Source organism: Harpegnathos saltator, unplaced genomic scaffold (genome assembly GCF_003227715.2).
Source record: "Harpegnathos saltator strain DR-91 unplaced genomic scaffold, Hsal_v8.6 scaffold236, whole genome shotgun sequence".
Lineage (NCBI taxonomy): Eukaryota > Metazoa > Arthropoda > Insecta > Hymenoptera > Formicidae > Harpegnathos > Harpegnathos saltator.
Genome location: NW_020230024.1, coordinates 619,170 through 641,435, shown reverse-complemented (window position 1 = coordinate 641,435; position 22,266 = coordinate 619,170). Strand labels below are relative to the sequence as shown.

Here is a 22,266-nt window from a genome sequence, read left to right as displayed (position 1 = left end):
TCATCATTAATCAATCATTATTATTATTTTTATTAATGGAGAATACGCTGGGGAATACGATCAAATTTATAGATTTGAAAAGAGCGAGAGAGAAGGAATTGTAAGAATAAAGATCATGTGTTGCGCGCAGTAACAATGCGATACGTCGATAAAGACTTGACCCTTTGCACTTAGATGTCTCCTCTGAGGAGACATTATAAGTGTCCGCGAGATGGCGCCGAGTGCAAAGGATTAAATTTTGGCATGCGATAAAGTAGCCTCATTCTGAACAGAAGTAAACAAGACGGTAATTGGAGGTTCAAGGTGGGATTTGCGAGATGTTTTGTACGTGTATTTGTTTGGCTGACGATTGGAGAGTGCCCTTTCTTTTGTCCATTGAGAGATTTGTTATTGTTGCGTGTCGCATACTTGTCCGTGATCCCGTCGCGACGTATCGAGTCGACGAACGACGCACATATCGCGACGCGAAGCACGCATAGCACGGTGAGTTATCACACACGCGTGTCTTCTTAAAATATTTAATTAGACTTTCACTAATCGCGCATAAATCAACATGCTTTTCAGGTCAAGTTATATTTGCTTGATTTCAGTGCCACGACGACTTCGTAGCCGGCAGTCACGATGCTGGGATCGGGAAGTTGGACAGAGGAAGGAGGTTAAATTAGGTTAGAACGTGGGAAACGATACATCATACGATTTCAGATATGTGAAATTATTCATTGTGCAGGAAATGTCCGAATTTAATGGATGTTTGATGAAAATGAGGCGATACTCGAGCGAAATTCATAGCTCGTCATCATTTGCCAATAACTTAACAATTATAATCTCATGCCTCTCTTCCTTTTTTTTTGCTCAATTATTCGTCAGTCTGTATTTATACTTATTTAATAGTGATTAAATGCATATTTATGTAATTAATTACGCTCTCAACGTAGAAGCAAAATTTCGACTCGGGAACGCGCTTTTATCCCCTTGAGACTGATGTGCATCGCGATCAGAAAATTATATTTCAAGCGCGCGATACTACGATCGCATTTTCCCGATACTCCTATATTGTTGCAAACACAAATCAACAAGTTGATTTAAATTCAATATTTTATTCACATGTGCGATATATATATATATATATATATATATATATTTAAACACCATAATATCGCATGTTAAAACTGTAGTGAGAAAATAGTCTAATTCGCGCTTCATACCTTCATATCTTAGAGTTATGCAACGGCAAAATATGTTGCGGGGCTGAGAGAAGGTAATAAGTATCAAAGAAAACTTTGTCATTGTGCAACGCGAAAGCGCGGTGTTAAACAAACTTTAAGGTCACGCCCCGATTACGACAGACGGAACGTCACTCAAAAAGTAATTGAATATACCAATCCGTAGCATCGTTAGATAGACACAACCGATTATTAGAGATACGTATCGCGTAACATCGGCCGCCGGTTGACGAGTACAAGCCTCGCCTGGTGCTTCATAAATCAAGAGTCCATCATACTTGACTTTCTTTCTCGCGATAGAACCAGATTATAGCGAGTCGTGAAGAATAGAGGATCGTCGACTAGGGTCGCTAGAAAACGACGCGATTTGGAAACATTAGTGAAAGGATCTCTCTCTTCTCTCCCTCTCTCTTTCTCCCTATCTTCCTTTCTCGATCGACATCATCGTGAATCGTTGTCGGTCGCAGCACGAAAAAGGTAAAGAGAGAGAGAGAGAGAGAGAGAGAGAGAGAGAGAGGAGAGACAGGAAGAGAAGGTGAGGAAGGGAAAGAGAGGGAGAAAGAGAGAGAGAGAGAGAGAGAGAGAGAGGGAGAGTGAGTGAAAAAGGGAGAAAGGCAAAGAGAGAGAACGCAAAACGGGACTCGATAAATCAAGGCATCAATCGCGTTGTGATAAATGTGTCTTCGACCCGAGGCTACGGTAAAGATTTTAGGAGGCGAAGAAATCGATCTCCCGAGCAAATCGAACTGCTCGCATTTTTACAGCTTGACGTCAGGCACGTCGAGGATAAAAAGAAAAAGTGTAGATTGAGTAGGAACACCTGCCAGAGGTACGTAAGATGTGTCTATCAGATTTTTGTGATCGCGCGATTATGGATCATTGAGCCGGGCCTCTCTCGTTTTATTCCCCGTTTCTAAATGCTTCTCCATTTCACTCCGGCACGTGCTTCGGAATCCGTAGCGCCCGCTAATTGACAGAATTTTATTAATGGCTCGCGAACCTACGCGCAATTAATTTTGCTCGGCGTTTTTTCGGCGCGCTCGTCAGCGAGTGGATACCGTAATCTCTTCCGCGGTGTAACGAAGCAACGATATCTGTCACGATCCGAAAGGGATAACGTGATTTGATTGTTCTATTTCTCCGGCTGGCGTACACGTCAGAATTCGATCCGTTAGCTAACGCTTTTGTCATAGAAAATGAGCGAAATGTTAGACAGAACGTAATGTGGTTATATACGATATCGAGATATTTCAAATGCGTGTAACAGTTTGTATCATCTATTTTTACTATTGGAATATGCAGGTGAAATTTAGAATGTGCATATAACGATAGCCACATGCATCAAACTGTTATATTCCCGAATTGTTGTCTTATCAATTCCTAATTTCATCAACAAAGAATCTGATGGACGCATTTCGCACATTCTTACCTCGCGAGAGTTACCAGTGCGTTTCTGAAGGCTTTTACAATTTACGAACAATAAAAAGCAGCGTTTTTCGCTTGCTCACATGCGTCTCGACGATTATTTTTACGAGTCGATTCTCCGACTGAAAATTACGCACCTACGATCCACGATGTGCCGCGTCGAGATCACCGCTTTCCGCGTGTTCTTGCGAGCGTTGATGTCTCTATCCGCGCATGGCGGGAAGGCGGGTATATTTTATCTTCAATCGCCACGTGCTACCGAGCTAAACGTAGAAACGCGAGGGACTTTATTGCGTATCGCAGACATATCTCGCCGCGCGATTACGCATCTGTTCGCTTTTCCGAGAAAGTGCCAACAGAAATGTAAAACATAACAACGTATGAGGCGCAACGTAAAATTACAACCTATTAGATGCGCGATGTTCGATAAAATAAAATAAAGCAGGCCGATCTGTCAGCAAACAAATGTATAAATGTGTGCACACAAATATCATATATAATTGAGATAATTGTTCAAGAAAAATTATATTTTCCATTATTTTCTTTCGATTTTCGCGATATACCGCACGTGTGTAAAAAATAAAACCAAGGAAAGCTAAGATGAAGATAAGAAACGCACGCGCGGTATAATTTTATTAATAATTATTACCTCAAGAAATATATAACATTCTCGCGAAATCGTTGATAATTATCGTTGGTACGCAAGCGCGATCTAAAGAAATCTCTCACAAGTCAGATTTAATTAATGGGACGATTAATTTCATGACTTTTATCATCGTTTGCCGATCGTCGAGCCTGCTCGCGCGTACGCTCGCGTTTGTATTGATCCAGTTGCGAACCAGAAACTAATCCGCTCCTCGGTTGTCCACTTCGGCGAAAGAGAAATCCACTCGCTACGTTGTCAGCGCGGCCGGGAAGGTGAGGCGGAAAAAGAGCGCGGCGACGCGCGCGCGCGGCGTAAAAGGAGCGGACGGGCGCAAAAAACCTCGCTCGTCCGACGATAATAGTGAAAAGCGTTAATTATGGGCGTCGAGAAGGATGCCTTGCGACTTAACCGGGTGAAGTCGAAAGTATACGCGTACGCGGCGCGATGCGGGAAGCCGCTGTCGATTTTTCTGCATTGCGCCGCCCCGCCGCTCGTGTTTTCGCGCGCGCACGTCCGAAGAAAGTGATAGTAGTAGAGCGTGTGTCGTCCGGCGAGAGATGCGGTCGATTAAGCTCAGATTTACATGTACTTTCCCTTGTTCCTCGTAATAATACTCCGCGGAGAGAAACTTTCGCGCGACTCGACCGGACGCATCCTCGGGCGACTTCGCCCCGCCGAATTCGAAGAGGCGCTACGGTCGCTATGTGATCCGTCGAATCGCTTTTTCGCGAACTTTTGCGCCAAAATAGTCTAGCTAGCGTTGCTTTTAAGTTCTTTTACACTCACTGCTTCAATTAACTATAAAGAATCTTAAATCGACGGGTGAGATTAGAGTGGCTGTGAAACGTTAAATTTGACCATCTTTCTGCCGAATGACGGATGATGCGATAAATAAAAAAACTGACGTGTCGTCAGTTCGAGGATGTTCGTTTAACCGAATATTCTTCAGGCGCTTGAGTTTTCAAGCTGCTTTAAGTAAAATCTCGGATTCTCTCTCCTTCTCTCTTATTCTTCCTTTCTCCTTTCTCTCTCTCTCTCTCTCTCTCTCTCTCTCTCTCTCTCTCTCTCTCTCTCTTCGTACCGAACGGGAGTTTCTCCGGAGCAGCATGAGTGAGTAATGTCCACGGAGAAACGGTAGCCGGCTACGCGGAACGGGAGGAGAAATAAGAAGAGCGAAAGAAAGGGGAGCGTGGTCGGCGAAGATTGACGTCTGTTACGTGAATCAACCCGGACTGACGTCTCTCGAGATCTCCCGAGATGTCGGCAGCCGCGATCCAGTTTTCGGTTTCTAGAAAGTCGGGATGAGCCGGGCGTGGTTTGTATATCTCTCTCTCCCGCTCGGCCCGTCACCCTGCCCTGCTCTTTCTCTCGCTACGTCGTCCTTGCCGGTATGATTTCTCTGCCGACATTCACCTACGTGTACGATAAGTGCGCTTTCAGGGCCGCATGCATCTCGGTACGTGCGATGCGGTTTATCGGACGTGCCGAGACGAACGTTCAATTCGTCATGCGGTGAGAGATTCATCGCTTGTCGGTGGAGCACCATTTGTCAAGATAATTTTATACGACACGGCGAAGATCCGAATTTAGATCGCTCGAGACAAAACAAGTTGCTCAAGTTGCATTTCTCTCTTTTTCCCTGCCTCTGTGTACCTGCGAGTTTCATTAAACCACACGAATGTATATAAATGTTCAAGTGTCTGAGCACGACACACGCATGCACGATTTTGCCTTTGCTTACGATTACGATAATCGCGCGCGCGACGCCCTTTCTCTTATTTTTATCGTTCGTAATGGTAATTACGTTCCGTAATATCGAGCGTACAATCGTCCCTTGGCCAATTGCGCACACACAAGCGACGATTATTTTCACTTCAATTAATTCCCGCGCGTAACACGATAAACGTCGGTCATGTAACGCATATTTATCCGCCACTTGTTACCCAAACAAGACACGTCCCTGGCCGCTTGTCGAGCACGAGGAAGATTTTAATCGGCCGTTTTTTTCTCGCGTGACGCAATTCCTCTTTCTTCCGTCGTAAAGAAAGAAGAGAGCCGAGCGCGACCGAAAGAAGGAAGCGTCAATTTTCTTCGCGTGCATAATAGGCGTTTCTTAAAGCGTCCCGCGGCGACGTAATCATCGAATTATTCCTTTACGGTGAGCTCAAATTGCTAAAAGTATCTCGCGACTGTGTCATCAGCGCGACTCGTTGCCACTTTCGTCCCCTTCCTTCCTTTCTTCCTTCCTTCCTTCCTTCCTTTTACTCGCCAGAATGTCGCGAGATCGCTCCCGCGGCATCGTTAAATTACCGATAATACCCGCGAAACTTAAACTTTGAGAAATTTCATAACGTGTCCGAGCTACTAATATATCTCTCTTTCTCTCTGAAGCAATAAAATTTTCACCTCGCCACAGGGTGCGCGACAGCGCGGGGCCTTCGGAAAGATTCTCACACGCGCGCCTCACCTGACGCGCAATATTTTCTGCCGCGTGTACGCGCGCATTCGCGACCGACTCTTGTACGTATCCCCGAAATTTACAGTTCGTTCAACGAATTCGTCACTCGTTACCCTAACGAGATATGTTGCTCGGGTCGCGTTGTCGGGTCCGCGCGCGAGATTTCAATCGGTCGTTTCTTTTCGGCTGACACAATTTCTCTCTTTCTTTCGCTCCCTCTCTCTCTCTTTCTCTCTCTCTCTCTCTCTCTCTCTCTCTCTCTCTCTCTCTCTCTCTCTCTCCCTCCCTCTCTCCCTCTTTCCGTCACCCTCTCTCTGCCGCCCGCCTCCGCCTACCGCGCTCTAAGGACGAAGGCGAATTAAAGAATGAAGAAAAGAAAAACTAAAAGAATATCGATCTCCGCGCCGTGTGTCCTTCCTCGCTATCCGTCGGGCCCCCGTATGGGGGCTTGATCGTTCGTGCCGATAAGCTGGCCAAGAAGTGCCGGCATTTAATTACGACGCGCGCCGCTTTAAGCACCGCCTTGTCGGAGATAAAGTGCGCCATACGTCGCTAAATTGATACATTGCGCGACGCGAAAATATTACTCTCCGTGTGCGAGAGACGGCCACGAAATTTCGGCGCGGTCCTGGCTGCGTCATTGAAATACGCATTCTCATGGGTCCCGCGACGCGAGACACCGACACCGAGAGAGAGAGAGAGAGAGAGAGAGAGAGAGAGAGAGAGAGAGAGAGAGAGAGAGAGAGAGAGAGAGAGACGCGACACCTCATTCTAATTATTTTAATAGTACGCTCCGCGAATGAATCTTCCCCGGGCGGGGCAGAAATTTTCTTAGCCGCTACTGCGAACGCTGAGATGGTCTTTTCCGGGAGATTTGTCACTTCCTGAGAGATCCTGTTTCGATTATTCCCGACCGCGCGTCCGCTCGTGTGTACAGCTCGTTTGGAATGTCGTCTTCCTTCTCTCGTGAGAAAAAAGATCGCAGAGGGGTGCAACGGCATCCTCTTGCGCGGTTTCTCAGGCAGCGGTTTGCCAGCGTCTTGTCCAATTACTTTATTACTATATTACTGGAAACGCACGTATCGAGCGCGTCGACCGGCTCCTTATAAACTTGGGAAACGCGGCGTGTAACGACGCGCGTAACGCGAAAAACTGATCGCGCCGTGCCGAAGAAATATGTATGTATATATATATTCACATTACGTCGAAAGTGAGCGTACCAGAGGTGAAATAGTTTCGGCCTGCGCCGCTGCTCCGTCTCCGCCTCATTACCGCGTTAGCGAGCGACTAGTGTTGCCCCCCGGACGCGTTTATAAAGACGGGCGATATGACGCGGTGCGATCACGTAACACACGCGTAATGTCTTCTTCCTTCGTTAGAGCAAAAATCCGTCTTACGCGTGGCGCAGTTTATCGGGGGCTCGTTAGCCGCTTGATGATTCATCGGAACGCGTGCGCGATGCGCCGCGCCGTTCGGCGTGCCTCGGTGAAAGGATGTAAACAAAGGATACGAAAGGTAGGCGATTTGCATGCGGGTCGAACCGCTTTGCCGCGATTAAAGCCGCGAACGAGTCGGAAACCATTTCCAGTGGGTGGTTTTGCAGATCTCTCGGTGTAAACCTCCAAATATTAGCACTTGGCCGAGACGCACTTGGAACTTTGGATTTGTGATCGCACCGTGTACAGTAATGACTCCTTGACATTTACTCCGAATCGTTTTAAACAATCCCTCAGTGTCGTAAGATATATTCGTTTGACATCGCGTTTAGATGGGAGAAATAGCATTTGAGATTACAGATGAAGTTAAGTCGAAAAATATTCTGTCGGAAATCGAGCGAACAACGAGAGACGAGTGTTCGTTTTTGGTTACGCGAATCCTGATGAACGCGCAGCTCGACGAGTAACAGGTGGCGAGTAATCCGCGCGAAGGGAAGACGGTGAAAGGTCTCGCGGAGTGCCCGACGCGGAGCGACGCACGCGTCAGAGCTGGCGCGGATCGTTTAAACTTTTAAATGTTGCCCTCAGTTCGGTTGACAGTCGACATCGTTCATTATACATGAATCTCGCGCTCTATGAGCCGCTCTGCGCTGCGCCGCGCCAGGCCGCGCGGAGCGACGCGACGCGGCGCGGCGCGGCGCGAGAATTAATTCGCCGACAATATTATGTCGAGAGGCGCGCGTGCGCGCTCACACACACACACACACGCGCGCGCGCGCGCAGTTGATAATCCGACGATTATTATTTATGATTTCGCCCGGCACCGCGACGCGAGAGGCTGAATACGTCACCGGTGTGCCGGGAGCCGATGTGTACGACGCCTACGCGCGCGTTCTCCGCTCGTTTCTTCGTGGATATTGTAATAGTCGACAGCCTTGCCAATAACGCGTGCAAGCGGCAGCTCGCATTGTCGTCCGGTATCGTATATCGTTACGTCCGCCCATAAATATGCTCCTCCTTCGACGAACGCTTCATTCGCTTCTTTCGGAGGATTCCGTGTTCACGCTCGCGGATCCGAGGAAGCCGACACACAGCACTGCCGCCGTACACCCGCGAGCGATTTTCCGCGTCATGAGTCAGCCGGAGATGCGCATTTCGTACGCGCGCGCGCGCGCGCGCGTCGGCAGGATGAAGATTCCTTCGTGCATCTTCGCGAGATTACGCAAGATTGCCACGCGGACAGATCCGTTAATTTGTAGATTTCTAAATCTACAAATCTACTTGCCGCGCTGCTCGGAGAAGAAACGGCAGGCTTACAGATCCATGAGCTCAGCAGGTTATACATCAATAGATCTGTGTCTTTATTTTTTTTTTCACGCGGAAAGATCGCTTCTTTCACCGTCTCGGCGAGATGTCGCGAGTTATAGATAAGGAAGATGCATGAGGAAGCGCATCTCTCGACGGTCATGCTGACAAACGTATTATCTCAGCCGGTGATTCGTAATCGCGCGCGACTCCATCTGCCCTTTCGAACGTACTATTTAGCTCGGTTAATGGAGAGTCATTTAACGAGAGCATTTAAAATCGGCCCCGCAGCTTGTTCACGTACGGCCGACTCGTCGGGACTCGCGCGAGAGTGTGTTGCTCGCGCGGTGTTAGAGTGAATTATGCGCGTCGTCGTGTCAGGAGATTCTTTTTCTACGGAGGTAAATTAATGCCTCTTTAATCCGCTCTCGCGACGTTACACGTAAACTGACAGTTGAGAGACAGCAGCGGGACGATCGCAGTCAATCTATGTAAATCGGTTCTAATCCCGCGGCTACGTCTTGGAAGTGGAAGCCGGCAGGCTCGGGCGGACATATTTGGAAGTAACCTACCTACTTTTACGCGAGGCATTTCGCGCCGTCTCGTCTCCTCGTCTCGCGCCGAGCGGCGAGCGCGTAAAACGCGCCACGCGTTTCCACTCTCTTTCCGCGTTATCTCTCAATGGGAAATTGAAATTGATCCTTCCTTCCGATGCGCGTTTCATCAACGCGCCATTCTCCCTTAATTAACAGCAACAGTCTCCACGGCAGCTCGATCGTCGCAAGATTCAAGGGAGAAGAGGGGCACGCGATATTGCGACTTGCAGGAAATCGCATGAAATTTCATGATTCATCACTTTGCCTACAAACCTCTCGCGACTGATCGCGAGATCATTAATCTTCCAGGTCTGTCGTTTCGCTCGTTCGGAAGCGAGCGCTCATGTTCCCGGCGCATCTCGACTCTCTTATCGTCCCAGCAAGACCATCTCTTTCTCTTTTCTTCGAGCTAAGACGAATGGATTAAGGCTCACTTCGCCGCGTCGCTTCCGTTATTCTTACAGCCGAGGTATGACCCTAATAGGTGTCGCCAAGGGGAACACAATATCGTCGCCGATGAACTCGGAGTCTCGCTTCCGAGCGAGCGATGTGTCACCCGCGATTCCATCGCGCTCCGATAGCTCCGTCTATTTTTCTTCTCTTCCGTTGGAAATTCTAGCTCACGTCCGATCGACACCGAGTGAGAGGTGGCGAAAAGTAGGGTACTCTTGGTGGAATCGTGAATCTAGGATATACTTGCCTGTTGTGTTGGCGGGAATACCGGGCATATTGAGATGTCCGACGAGGTGTCGCGCGCACGAGCTCGCGGAGGAACGTCGAGAGGACATCGAGAGTGGGTAGACGCAAAGAAATTGATTATCATCGTGCAAAAAGCGACGAGCGTGTTGCGCAATCGGTACACAGCGAGACTCCGGTCGCTGTTACATCGAGATCGCTCGTTTCGGAATTGAGCAACGAGCAGCGTTTGAATCTGCCCAAGCGAGACTAACTTCCAGCTCGCAGTTTTTACGCGTTTTTCCGGCCGGGCGAGTCCGACAATTGGCCGATAGCATTCGCGGGATATCGAGGAGGAAGAAATCGGCGTTTCGGATTTGCCAACGATTTTAATGCGATTGCGATACCGCGCGCGAGCCCGCGCCCGCCATTCGACTCGGCTCGGCTCGGCTCGACGCGGCGCGATTCTTCGCCGAGGATTTCCTTTTTACGGCGTATCCGCGGAATTTTAGACGCGCGCGGACATATCTCAGCATCCGCGGCAACACGCGGTATACTATTCGATAGTTTTCTCTGCGATTACAGTGATTTAGTTAAATAGCGACTCGCTCCAGACGTTTCCTTATGAAACCGAAGTGTAAAGCGAGCCTCTGGAATCCCGACTCATGCTCTCACCGTAAAACGGACAATCCCCCGTCGAATTCCGCGTTACTCATTGGCGAAGGCTGATTATATGAAAAAAGGACGATACATCATCCTGTGTTGATCCTCCCGACTCCGCTCCGTGTTTTTTCCTTCTGTCTCTCGCAAGGCAGTATCTCTCGCGGGGGAGGGGGGGGGGAGGAGGTACAATTACGCGTGAAAATCAATCCTCGGCTGATACGCGTTCGCGCTCGGATAAATTTCCGTCGGGCGTGCACTTATCGCGGTGATGAAAACGCGAATTGTTGTTCCGATGCCAGGCCAGGCCAGGCCAGGCCAGGCATCGTGGCAACACACACACACACACACACACAGGGTTGCCCGAGCGTTTAATAAATATCTGCCTACGATAGAAGGCGACTCTCCGTGAAAGTATTAGTAGCACCCGCGGCAACAGATAACAGCCAGGTGCAACATCAAGATTTGTTGCGAACGGTGTGTGCGCGCGCGGCGCGCGCGAGCCTTTCTCACGAATCCTGCGGCGTCTTTCCGTCGCATCTGGCTGGCTAATAATTCGTCGGGAAACTGCGGATTAAGGAGGAGGAGGAGGAAGAAGGACGATGAAGGGTTCTGGCGTAACAGAGATATCAAACAATTGGTTCCGCCATTAGACACGATCATCATCAGGCGCAACAATTTTCTCGGTTCTGTTAGCCTCGCCTGAAAATCGTTTTCTACCCGCTGGCGGATATCCGAGTTTGCGAAACTGACCGTTAGTAGTACGGCCGATGGAAAGCGAAACGCGGCCGGTACGAAGTCGCTCGCTGTCTCGCCCACGACGGCTCTCCGTCGTCTGCCGATTCGATTGGCCGATTGGCAATTATTGACAGTTTCAGCAATGTCGGGCTTCCGTTACCCCAATGCGCGTAAATACCACCAAAGAGAGATCTCCTTCAGATTCCAACGATCTGTGGTAATGATTTATACGAAGGAAAAATTGGACCTTTTGTTCGATCGTTTTCTCGAGAAAGCCTTCAGAGTCGCTCTTAGACGTCATTACGAAATTGATGACGTAGACTTTCGCGCGCTAACGCAGACATCGACGAGGCGATGATAATCATTATCGATAACACGTGTAATTCGCGCGATAAAGTATCGCACCGTTATATTACGGTAATGTGATATTAACTCGAGCGAGCGAGCGAGCGCGCGCGCGCGCGCGCGCGCGCGCATCTCAAATTTCGTTTTGAGCATTTCTTAAACGGTCGCATCCGGCTCGCGCGATTCAGAAGGTAACGTTTCATCTTTAACGAGCGATTGTGATTTAAAAGGAGTGAAATCGTGTGTGAATGAGAAAACGAAGAGCACGATATAGAAAATAAAAGCGGGGAACGCCCGTGAATGGTGGCACATAGGGACCGATGAACTGTATTTAATTGGACATTCTAGAAAGTGCCTTCCTAATTAAAATCGATTAGCTCTCTTCGTTAGTTCTCGCACCGACAGCACGGATCGGGAAGCGCTGTGTAATTAAACATTCGCGTGTTTTAATATCGACCAACCGCTTTTCAGCGATAATTATTCAACCGGAGAAGATCCTCTACAACATCCTACAAATGTTTAATAATTCATCTATCGACCTGTCAGTACTTTGATTTTCCGGCAACCACCAATTTAAAAGCAATTAAAAGCAACGGCGACTCAAAGTCGCGCAAGTGTCAGTGGCGGGATGTCGCGCCAATCAATCAAAATTTACAGCAGCCAGTCGATGAACAAAATGAGTGAAGATGATGGACGGTGGAGCGGTTGTACAATCACGGCGCTAAAATAACACGTTGATATCTGTCGGAACAAATCGCGTAACGCGCACGAAGCATAAAAAAAACCCCGGCGATTGACGATCTTGCGAGATGTTTTGCATACACGCATTATTTTCCACGCGAAAGTAGAAAGCCGATCGATCGATTCTCAGCTCTCGGGGATTGAGTTTTCTTCGCGGGTTGATGATCGTCTCCTGATCGTCGGCCGGTCGTTGCGATTCTCGAGATCGCATTACGACGCCGCGCTATTTAACATCGGCCGCGTGCGGGACGTTCGCGGATTGCACGGCGAAGAACCGGGCACGGCCAAATCGCCGACAGGATTACACGGGTTCTTCCATATCGCGCATAAACATATACAGCGATCGGCCACGAAATCAGGAATAGATTTTCATGAATTTTCCTCCGGAGGGAGACGACCCGGTTGTTGCCCAGCGCTTGGCCTGATTCCGTTCCTTCGGCCTCCCTTGCCGCCTCGCCACCGTTCCATCCTTGATCCACTCTGCTTCCTCTTCCACGATTGTCGTCCCCACGCTCCTCCTCGCTTCTCTTTTGTCGATGCGACGCGTCTTCTTGTCTTCTTCTTCGCCACCGTCGTCGTCGTCGTCGTCGTCGTCGTCGTCGTCGTCGTCGTCATCGTCATCATCATCATCATCATCATCTCCTCCTCTTCCTCACCGCACCGCGATCTTCTGCCGCGATCCGATCGACAAACTCGCCGACCGCACCGCCCGACTTCTACGCGGCATCTCCGACCGTTTCCTCATGAAATATTCACGCTGTACGACGAAATCATCGTTTGTTAGTCAACGCCATCTCTCCGTCTTTCGCTCTCTGCTCTCCTCCGCTCTCCTCTGTTCTCTTCCGAGAGAACGCGAGCCCGACACTGTCGGACATTGTCATCATCGTGGCCCATTTCTTTCCGCGCCCCGGCGCGACCTCTTGTTTTCGCGCTTGTTTTCTCGCGAACTCGTCTCGTCGCGAGTAGAAAGTGCGTGTGTAAGATTTCGAACCCAGCGCACTGCAGCCGATCGAATGCTCGGGTAATGTCGATTGCCGCCAAAGTGGATCGCACATACGAATTATTTCAGGAACTACGACAGCCGCGCGCAGCGCTGCCTGTCGTAGTTGATTGAACCGAGTTAACGTGTCCGCTTTAACGCGCAGGAAGAATTAAGATTTTTGTATTGAAACTTTTTATCGAAAATTTTGCCTGGCAGAAAAATTTGCCGAGCTGAGGGTTCGCGCGTCGTGCCATCCATTTTACGTTCTACCAGACAAATATCTGAGTTGCGTACCTGATCCCGCTCCGGGCCGGGTGAAATGCTCGGCCAGTGTCGATGCAAATTATTGTGTCGAATACATTTGATTTGCATTTACATTCGACGTACGCGTGTACGCGCGTACGGTCGAAAGGTTAAACGGAGAAAGATACCGTTCGAAATTTCAGGTGAGAACGTTTTCATCGCGTTCTCCGTTCCTGACGCGTGTATATATCTCAAGTTGCCTCGACGATCGACGCTTCTTTCGCAGAATTTGCCGAGAGTCCTCGAAACGTAAGAAACAGCTTCCGTAAAATTTCATCACCCTACCTCTCCGCGGCCCCGTCTAATCGGAGCGTAAATTACAGGTGCTCTCTCGGGCAACCTTGGAACGAATTGATACTCAAAAATCGCCACAAAGTCGCCGCCGCCACCGCCGCCGCGTAATGACCGACGAAACGTAAACCGGTGAAAGGATGCGTGGGATAATCCGATTCTCCGGAGGGGTGCCGCGCTCCGGAGGTGTTCACGGAGATTTTCTGCGCTTTTAATGAGCAAGTTGATCGTTAATAGACCGCGTCGATCGTGAGAACATTTTCGTTTTCTCTCTGACAAATCGGCGATCTCGTAACACATCCATACTACATCTCTCTTCTTCTCCCTCCCCCCCCTCTCTCTCTCTCTCTCTCTCTCTTCTTCCTGCTCCTCTATATCCGCCGATAAATAAGCAAGTCTCGAACGAGCGTAATTCGACGTACGTGCAACACGCTCTTTCGACTCGGCTTACTCGCGAATCGACAGTTGCGGCGGATTTCCACGGTGCGCGCTCGCATGCTCTTCGCCGCGCTGAACGCGCCTCTCGGGCCTTCCTCCTTTGTTGAACGCGCCAATAAACGACCGAAGGAATCGTTAGCGGGTTTGCAACTGAAACGGTGCAGCGCGCACAATGATATCCTCCTCCTAATTTGTCGGATGACCGGTCGTCTTAAGACGCTGACTTCGATTTCAATTCATGATTATGTTCGCATGTAACAATGCGCAGGCAGAAGGCGGCCTGTCGAGCCGATGACGAGCGAGAAGTAACAAGTGTGTACAACCTTCGACGATGATGGAGGGCTGATTAAGCAAATCAGAAACACGCGTGCTTACGATACGCACGCACGCGAGCGAGCCGCAGAGTCGTTGCGCAGAGAGAGAGAGAGAGAGAGAGCTTCAGCTTCGCTAGCTTCAGCGCGCCAATTTCTCTTGCTTTTTATTTCTCGTTTGCGCCGAATTTACATTTTATTCTTTTTCTCATGATCATTTCACGATGATTTTTTTTCTTTTCACTTCATCTGTCTGAAATTCTCGCATCTGAAGTGAACTAATACGCGCGTAAATACGATCTCGAGCCGATCGAATACCGCGTTTAACAACGAACTTTCGACCAACTCGCAAAGCACGTTGGAAGTATTCGATTAAACAAGACGGACAGCGCGTCTCGAAGAGGCCGCGATGAATTGCGAGATGAAATAAGAGGGTCAGCGTGTACGGGATAAGTGGTGGAGGCGCGCGCATACACGCGCGCGTCGAATAATAAAGCACGTAGGTACTGTCCGGGCCCTTTTTTGCATCTCCGTACGCCACCTTACGCGCGCGGCACGATGTTATCGTCGTCCTTACATCACGAATGTAGGCTGTGGCCTCAAATTTAAGCTACCCATCGAGTAGTCGCTACAATTATCTCTCCGCGCCTGCAAGGTCGCCGCATTGTGCATTCGACGAAGATGCAGTCGGCGCGGTTTCGTCACGCACAAGGCTGCCATTGTCGCCGTTCACCGTAATTAAATGACAAACGGTGTGTGTTTCTCCGTAATATCGTACGGTGTAACGTATTTCTGGCCAAGAAGAGGGGAAAAAGAAGAACGGACGGCAAGCGCGCAGCCTCGCGTCCAAATTCATTACGCAAAGTTGCGCGATTCGCGGTTTACGATCGTCTCCTCTTCGTGTTTTCCTCCTTTTATTTTCCCTCAAGCGAGAATAGTTAATTAATATACCGTTTACTTAAGCGATGCGCTCTGTCCTTATACGGCGGTTTCGTCCCGACTGACACGGGCTTTAAATCAAGGCGCGGGTAAAAAAGGTTTACGTTTGCTGTAATGTTCGGTGATTGCAGCCCGGTCATAAAAATGTCGGCTTTCTTGCGCTCTGCGACGCGGCTTGAATGATCTTTCGGCGGGTCTGCCGCGCATTCCACGTGTTTTTGCGCATTTTTCACCGCGAACCGTCCTGTAAATTTTCACTTCGAGCGCCATCGCAACAACTCGCTCTTGTCCTCGGGATCGCTTTTAATCCGCGGCCTCGACTATCCCTCGGGGCGATTTTCCCCTCGTCGGAAGACCGACAACAGCCGGCTAAATTCAAAACGCTTCTTACGAGCGCGGCACGTTTCTCGCGGATTTTACATAAATAATTTTATTCACAAACCGGTTCATGTCTCTCCCTCCGCGGATCGGAAGCGTCGTGAATCATCGAGTTCTTCGAGTGCTTGATCGTGCTAGAAACGTTGTTTCTAATAAGACGCTAATGCGACAACGAGAAGGACTCTCGTCGCGGAGCCACGCCGACCGTAAATTTTCACGACGCGGTCACGAACTTTTTCGGTACACGTCCGCGATTTGCGAGGTGGAGTCTTTAGACGGCAATGAGACTAACAATGCCATTGCGGCACTGCTCGAATTTAATTTAAAGGCAGCGAGAGCCCCATTGTACGCGCGAGAACGTACGTATAAATAGAGTCGGCATACGAGCCCACGCACCGCCTTTGTGCCACCGAAGATCCCGTCTTCGTCGCCGGAGAGACGAATTTACATTTACGAACCTATTTGTGCCCGCAAAAAGGCGGCTGAAATTGTTCCAATCTCTCCCTTCTGAATGGCCCATTACACAAGCTCCGTGCGTCTCGGCTTCTTTTTCTTTGTTTTGGTCATAATCGCATCTCGACTCGAGTTATGTTGTGATCTATGTTTCGATCAACCTGCTTCTAGATTGGAGATAGCTCTTGACGCTACCGACTTCACGTCCCGGCAGAGGAATGTAATTTGCATCGCGGAACGAATTTATTTGCGTCATGAAAGATAAAAAAGAAATTGCGTCCACTTGCATAGTGTGTTTACATTTGTGGGAATCTATTAATTACTATTAATAAAACATTAAACTAACAATTTTAATTTGTTTTGACTCTATATGATGTATATTCTTAGAGTTGTGCGAGTCAGAAAAACGCTCATTTCGATGAATCGATGAACGCTCGTGAACGAGACGAGAGCCAGACTTGAAAGTTCGAGATTTTAAGTGGTGATGCTTTAAGAAAGCGCTTTACACATCTATGAAATATATATTCTCGAGTAATGTAATTTCGGAGAATACTCGATTTGGAGGAATTTGATGAAAAATGTCGGAAAATAGAGTGAGAAAATAGAGCCTCCAGAGAGTCGCTAGTAAAATTTTTTTTATTCGACACGTTTATTTATATCGCAGGCAGATTATCATCTTGAGCAGCTTGATAATACGCAAATGGAGAAAAAATGAGATGTAAAAACAACTATGGTCGTAAATTATACAAAACACCGGATAGCATCGGCGCTTGTCAGAAACGCTTAACAGCTGGTATACCCGGTGACGGTGATGTCGTTCGGGGGCCCGTTTTATTGCCGTTTGCGCCAATCCAGAACCGAGGTGGAGGAGGACATTGTTCGAACGTCTGGGAATCTCTCATGATTGTCGTGCTCCCCATTCTCGTAATAGCGGGCGTATTCAAATACCGGCCTGCCGCTTGTACACCGGATTGCTGCCGGATTGTTGAGCAACGGAAAAAAAACACACACACACACACATACAGGAGGTAGGATCCCCCGATGTCGTTCGCGTAACATTGCTTGACACTGTCACGTACCATTCGCTTTTGCAAGAGGGGAACCGACGGGACAAGCGTAAGAGTGGAATTGTCCGTGGTTATTTATCGGAACGCATACCGGAGATTCGCCGTGGTCGCTCTTTTTACGTGGGCTCTGTGTGTTTTAACGTAGAAAATTTCGTAAAGCAGATTAAGAACCGCGGAGTTTCTCAACGACGCGAGCCTGTCGGCTCCGTTTCGTTCGAGGAACGGACAGTTACGTGCTCGCGCGCTGCTAGGTCCGAGTTCAATCTGTCGACCTCGCGCACGCAGCCGTTAATCAATTTTGCAACAAGAGCGCATACGAGCGCATACCGCCGAACGGAACTCGTTATTCGCGCGCGCGCGCGCAGCTTTGCCTCTTGAAATTTCTGCTTGCGCGGCCACGCGAGTTATCGTTTGTTCCTAAGGCGCCGAGGGCCCGAGCGCCTGAGCATTGTTTACAATTACTTCGGCGCGATGAGCAATATTCGCGCCCGACGTAATTTGCGATTTATCGCAGTCATGGGTGCGTCGGCGCACGTACGCGCGGCCGATCCTAACAAATTGCCGATAGCGAGGCAGAGATGGATCGGGCAGCAGTAAGAGCAACAGTTCGAGAGAAGAAAATAATGGGCCACGAGACAAGAGCGGTCTGCTCGCGGCCGCGTTGGTTTCACATAACTGTTAACGGTGTTGTCGGCCGGTTGCTCGCTCGCTCGCTCGCTCGCTCGTTCACCAAGCTGCCTGCTTGGTCTATATCGAGATCGGCGTGGCTCGGTCAGCAACAAAAATCGCGGCGTCCCGCGCCCGACTTACCTGTTATCAATTAACTGTTAACGTCGCCGTGGTCTACCCTGGACGGCAGCGCGTCCATCGTGCCCCAACCGCGCTGATGAATAATACATCGGCGGTAATTCGCACGCCGGCCGACGATTTTCCGCGTGGCGGAGGTGAAATCCGCGCGATTCGATTCTCAGCTTCGGCCAACCGCACCGCGGTTTCGTGTTTATCATACTGGCACTTCCACGCTGTCTTCCACGTGTAGCTATCAACTCCTTGCCATTTCGCGAATACCTCGGCTACATTCGCGCGCCGATTGTGTTTCCCTTATCGAGGTAAATCTTCGAGGCGACTCGCGGCGCCTGTCACTTTCGCGTTTACATCATGCGATACGACTCGCATTGCCTTAACTATTTCGGCGCAGACGCGCGTTTACCTTAAGGTCTCTCGCTCTTGTCTCGTGTGTACCAGCCAATCTCACGTGTTCTGTATCCCTCGAATGGGCGCAGTCGTGCGCGCTCGCGCGCACCTGGAGGCGCGTAAATTTATGAACGAGGAAACGGCAGGAATGGCGGAGGAACATAGCTTTTGCAACGTCTGCTTTCCTGAGCGGCAGAACGAACCGTTCGGTGATATAAGGACGAGTGTGGGCGGCTCACTTTTGCGCGGGATCGCAAGCGCAGCTTCAGAACTGGTTTCGAACGAATTAGACGTCCGACGCGTTTTCGCGCGATACCCGAGTAGAGACGTGAATTTATATCGCGAGAGAGAGAGAGAGAGAGAGAGAGAGAGAGAGAGAGAGAGAGAGACGATGCGCGCGGCGCTTTGAGCGGCCTTTTAATTGTGTTACGTAAGTTTTTTCCGGCATCGCGTCGCATTCTCGCGATTAAGAAGGCGGGGTCTCCGGCGTGATGAACGTTTTGCCATTTAAATCCATTAACTGCGATTCTCGCGGAAGCATCGGAGGATCTGTAAAGTTTTCTTTTTCTCGACCGCAAATAGCGAGATGAGAGAAAATGTAGCGATCGAATTCTCCTATCATTAACTGGTTCTCTAGCTGCGTCCCCGTTATTATCATATTTCTTTTTCACGAAGCGTGCATATGCTTATCGGACGCAACATCGGCGAGCCATCGATTGCGAGACAACTTCCGTGGTCACACGCACACGCACACACGAACGCGCGCGCGCATTCGATTGTTTTTATTCAAATGAAAAGTGTCCCATTCGCGGCTATTACTATTCTCATTCGACGTTCCCGCGCGCAGATTACTGTGCCCGCGACGACACCTCCTCTGCATTGCATAGGAGCTCCGTAATTACCGGGAGCGCGAGACGCCGGCGCCAGGAGTGCGAATCGTGATTTCGTGGACAACGATGGGACGAGGCGCCGCGATCAGGAAATTCGACGAGCTTGGCAGGGAGTTTTCGCAATAGCCTGATTGAAATACGGCGAGTCTCGCGTTCGCTGGCCGATAATGAATCGTCGTGCAAATTTTTGCCGTACTGGGATCAGAAGATCCCAGAAAGAGGAGGAGATGAGGGCTAACGAGTAACTTTCTGAGAAAAATTTCAAACTTGCCTCTCCCCTTCTTCAATTTTTGTCTCTTCTCGCCTTCTCGCCTATTCTCGCGTTTTCATCGAAACGATCGCTGACCGTGACATATCGATGTTGCGACGTTGCGACGTTGGTCAGAACACGTTGTGACGAAAAATTCCTAACGTCGGAAGTCAGCTTCCTCTCGTCGTTTCTCCTCGGACTCGCCGGCGAATCCTGAACGCGCGATCCCGATCACCCTCATAAATATTCAGGAGCACCGCTCGGGATGCCGCGATGTAATAATACATGATGAGCGTCGGCGCCGCTACGACGAACGGGAAGAGAGAACCGTGAATCGTCTTACCTTATTCGTCATTCCACGACCTTGACGCCGAGGGGGATCGGTCGTTCTGTCACTTCCGCTGGTTCGTGACACTTTTCCACCTTCGTCGTGCTCACAAGAAGATCCAGGATAGAGAAAGAGAGAAAACGAAAGATAGATAGATAGAGAGAGAGAGAGAGAGAGAGAGAGAGGGGGGCGCAGGAAGAGAAAGAGAGGGAGAGAGACAGAGAGAGAGAGAGAGAGAGAGAGAGAGAGAGAGAGAGAGAGAGAGAGAGACAGGGACAGAGTCAGACGATTACGGAGAGGTGAAGAGTAGTAGAGAAGGGTAGCAAAAGGGGCGCGAAGGTGAATCAAAAAGAGCACTCGTTTTCAAACAACACACTATCCTCACACTCGAGATCACTCTTCTTCTTCTTCTTCCTCTTCGCTTCCGGGCCTTCGCATTTGCGCCTGATTATCGGCCTCTACGAGATCGCGAGATATCAAAACGTCCGCACAAACATCCCGCTGAGCTGTGCCGAAGCCCTTCCCTCTGTCGCGCGGTCTGCCGATTCCGGATTCCACCAGGAAGAGCTTCTCGTTCCGATACCTCGTGGTAGCGACCACGTGCTTGGATAACGGTCCCGATCGCGCGCTCTCGGTCCGTGATGCACACAGCGCGTGTCCTTTCTCGAGCAAGACGAGTCGAATAGCACACACCACACCGGGAACAGCTCTCCTTGTCTCTCCTTGAGGATCTCACCCTCCTCCTACTCTCGCTGACTAGAGTTCGCTCTGCTCTCGCGGTCCCGGTCCCGGCGTTGAACGATATGATCGAGTCCCAGCGCGGCGATTCTGTCCGACCCGGGCGAGCGGTTCCCGAGGGATCTCGCACAGTCGATCCCCGTTGCAAGCTCGATCGGCAAAGTCGAGTCGGCTCGCGGATTGAGCGCGTGTCGTGCCGTGGTCGACAGGACAGCCGAGTCCTGACTGTCGGTTTCTCTCTCTCGGGAGCGACGGAAGGAGCCAACCACGTTGCTCACCACCGTCCGGCGATCGTTTGGTGCCTGTGCTCCGTTGTCCAGGTCCTCTCTCGAGGCGTGTGATATCCCCCCCCCTCCTCCTCCTCCTCCTCCTTCCTGCCGCGGACGAAGCGGAATATCAGCGAGAACCGAGAGCGCTCGCGGAGGAGATTCGTGAGACGCGACGAGAGCGGAGTGTGGTCCGTACGCTGGTGAGTAAGCCGTGTGAGATGGTGTGTAAAGCGGCCGATGCCGCGTATGAATGCCGTACACGGACACACACACACACACACACACAGAGGACACGCACCACACACCCACACACGTGCACACTGCCGTGGTGAGACGCGCGTATACGAGTCAACAGACACGCAAGTATATGCCGTCGATTGGGCGGGGAGACTGAATTCGTAGGCTGGCGGGTAGGTTAGTAAGTAGGTAGGTAGGTAGGTAGGTAGGTAGGTAGGTAGATAGGTAGGTAGGTGAGCCACAGGGGGAACAACACCTAGAGGAGACGTCCGCGCGGGCGTGTGTGCGCGCGCACACACACACACACACACAGAGAGACGAGCGCAGCGCGGACTACGTTGCAGCTGTGTGAGTGTGCAGCGGATCGTACAGTGTGGCCAAAGGACAGGCGTGTGTGGGTGCTCACGCGACTGCGATACCCCCCCTCGATGTGTACGTGTAAGTTAAGTGTATATATATATATATATATATGTACGTATATATACGCGCGTCGGTTTCTGCGAGTCTGTGAGAGTGCACGCGCAGAGGATAGCAAAGGAGCTCCCCTGCGTGTTAACCGTGAGAGACGTCGGGAAGGTAAATGCTCTCCTCTCTTTTCAGCTTCGGAGTAGCACCACGCCGGCACGCGACCTGCCTTCCCCCCCCTCTCGCTGCCACCCCTCCCTCTCTCTCCCTCCACCGCCTGCATCCACTTCTTCGTGTTCCTTTTCCTACTCCGCCAGCGAAGGACGTCTCCCTCTAGCCAACGTTTCCTCCGCTAAGTTCCTTCGGAGCACTCTTCTGACTGTTCTTCCCACTCCCCATGAGCCGGGTCGGGATCCTGGAGAGGTGGATGGTGTTGGTGCACCACTCCCACCCGATGGTCACCGACACACCGGAATCCTCCCAGCTCAGTCGACGTGCTCTCGCGGAAGCGAGAGGAAAAGAGCGAGAGAAAGAGAGGCAGGGTG

The 22,266-nt window shown here is 50.2% G+C and overlaps 1 protein-coding gene across 1 annotated transcript in view; it reads right to left on the bottom strand.

Moving 5' to 3' along the window:
• Nucleotides 1-20,267, bottom strand: part of LOC105187303 (zinc finger protein sens) — a 31,934-nt gene extending 11,667 nt beyond the window's left edge. Inside the window, exon 1 of the mRNA XM_019842876.2 lies at nt 20,088-20,267. The gene's annotated coding sequence lies outside the window, so the exon portion shown is untranslated. The remainder of the gene's footprint in view (nt 1-20,087) is intronic.
• Between the last annotated feature and the right edge of the window lie 1,999 nt (nt 20,268-22,266).